The sequence below is a fragment of the Trachymyrmex cornetzi genome, unplaced genomic scaffold (genome assembly GCF_001594075.2).
Source record: "Trachymyrmex cornetzi isolate Tcor2-1 unplaced genomic scaffold, Tcor1.1 scaffold409, whole genome shotgun sequence".
In the NCBI taxonomy this organism is placed as follows: domain Eukaryota; kingdom Metazoa; phylum Arthropoda; class Insecta; order Hymenoptera; family Formicidae; genus Trachymyrmex; species Trachymyrmex cornetzi.
The window spans coordinates 83,563-85,913 of NW_017298843.1; the positions used below are offsets into that span (position 1 = coordinate 83,563).

General features: G+C 40.8%; 1 pseudogene; it reads left to right on the forward strand.

Moving 5' to 3' along the window:
• Window positions 1-752: 752 nt before the first annotated feature.
• On the forward strand, window positions 753-1,179 carry LOC108764281 (uncharacterized; annotated as a pseudogene).
• Window positions 1,180-2,351: the final 1,172 nt, after the last annotated feature.

Sequence of the window (2,351 nt, forward strand, 5' to 3'; positions counted from 1 at the left end):
TGGTCCGACGATATGCGTATCAACAATTCCGCACCAAACATTGACTTTCCAGATACGTTGATGATCGATTTCTCAATACCAATGTGGATTCTCTTGCGCCCAATAACGGAGATTATGTGTGTTCACTTCGCCGTCACTTTTGAAGGTGCACTCATCCAGAAAACAAGATACTTCTATGGAAAATAGGTAATTGTTGAGTAATCCAATTACAGAATATCAGTCTTTGTCTATGATCGTCCAATGGTAGCATGAAGACTCAGACATGCTACCAGATAGATCGGGTGCCGAATGTCAAACAACCGACACCTCAAAAAGCCGACAGTCAAAAAACCGTTGTACCTAGGTAGGTAGGTACTTAGGTACTTCACTATTCGGGGATTGTTATTCATTTATAGATAGATATGTCTTACTCAAACGAAGAAGCTGCGTTAATGTTGTCGGTTTTGGGTAGGGCTGGAAGTTTTCGGGAAGCTGAAAGAATGTGGCGAAATGAATATCCCGATCGTACACCGCATTCGCGCAATGTTTTCATTCGTTTACAACGGCGGATAATTCAAAAAGGTATCGTCCAACCGGATTATAATAAAGGAATGCAAATTCATCGTCCGCTTCGTGCAGTACGGGCACCTGATATAATTGCTTCTGCTCTTGTAAATCCTACCGATTCTTTAAGAAGACGAGAAAGAGATAGTGGAATAAGTAGAAGCACTATCAGTAGAATTTTGCGAGAAAATTCATTTCATCCATATCGAATGTCACTTCACCAGGCCATGACATTGGACGATCATAGACAAAGACTGATATTCTGTAATTGGATTACTCAACAATTACCTATTTTCCATAGAAGTATCTTGTTTTCTGATGAGTGCACCTTCAAAAGTGACGGCGAAGTGAACACACATAATCTTCGTTATTGGGCGCAAGAGAATCCACATTGGTATTGAGAAATCGATCATCAACGTATTTGGAAAGTCAATGTTTGGTGCGGAATTGTTGATACGCATATCGTCGGACCAGTTTTCTTTGAAGAAAATCTAAACCGTTTTCTGTATGTCGATTTACTCGAAAACGAACTCCCACGTTTACTTGAAGATATTCCACTTCAACTACGTCTAAATATATGGTTTCAACAGGATGGATGTCCAGCCCACACGTCTGTCATTGCTCGTCAACAACTGAACCACATATTTCGCGGCCAATGGATAGGTAAATATGGTCCACATAATTGGCCACCACGATCACCGGATCTTACAATTTTGGATTTTTATTTGTGGGGAAGAATAAAAGACCTCGTATACCGCGAACGACCTACGACTTCAGAAGACATGAAGAACAGAATTCGAGAAGCCATTCAGTCTCTAGATCCTGTCGAAATTCGTCGGGCGACGGATGATTTTCAACGAAGAATAACAGCCTGCATACATGCACGTGGAGGACACTTCGAAAATCTAGACTGAACACATGCGTACGAACAAAGGTGACGGCAAGGGGAACCACCTTAAAAAAGCACCCCTACGAGATACAGGTGACGGCAAGGGGAACCACCTTAAAAAAGCACCCCGACGAGGTGTAAGTCCGACCTTGTGACCTCCACGTGGTACATCTTGGGTAAAGCTGACACAGGCGGCATCGACTGTTCAAGATCTTGATAATTAGGAATCTTTAAAAATCGATGTACACGACTACAAATGAATCTAAAGGTAGAATTCAAATTCACCAGCAGATGGATGCATCATAGCTATGTAAATACCTAGTATTGTTTGAACTATTTTTTGTACAAACACATCCATATCTTTTAGAAGGATGGATCGGGTGCTCTAAAAGTAACTTGACCTCCACATGACCTCTAAGGGTAATTTTGACCTAGACTTGATAACGTATTCGGACGTAAAATTTTCCGCTCTTTTCATTTCTGAAGTCATGAATAAGGGTTTACATTTGTAAAACGGTACTTTGACCTTGAGTTATGCCCAAGGTCGACCTCAAGGTCAAATTCAAGGTCACCATCAGATAGATCTCCCGAAATCCTGCAAATTTTGTCTGAACCATTTTTTTGTGCAAACACATCCCTACCTTTTAAAAGGGTGGTACGGGTGGTCTGAGACACTCTGTATAATGGTCCATTTCAAAAAATCGATTTCACCTTGACTTGATCTTAACAACGTCACCCAAAGCCAAATCAATGGAACCTTCTTATGTCCCCCTCCGAACCATACAATTTCTGTCAGAAACATTTTTCCGTATTTCGAAAAATTTTAATGTACTATTTAAAATGGGACACCTTGTATATAATGGAGTTTTACATCATAAGATGCGCAAGGGAATGCGTAAGCTATACAACAGTGCTCGGA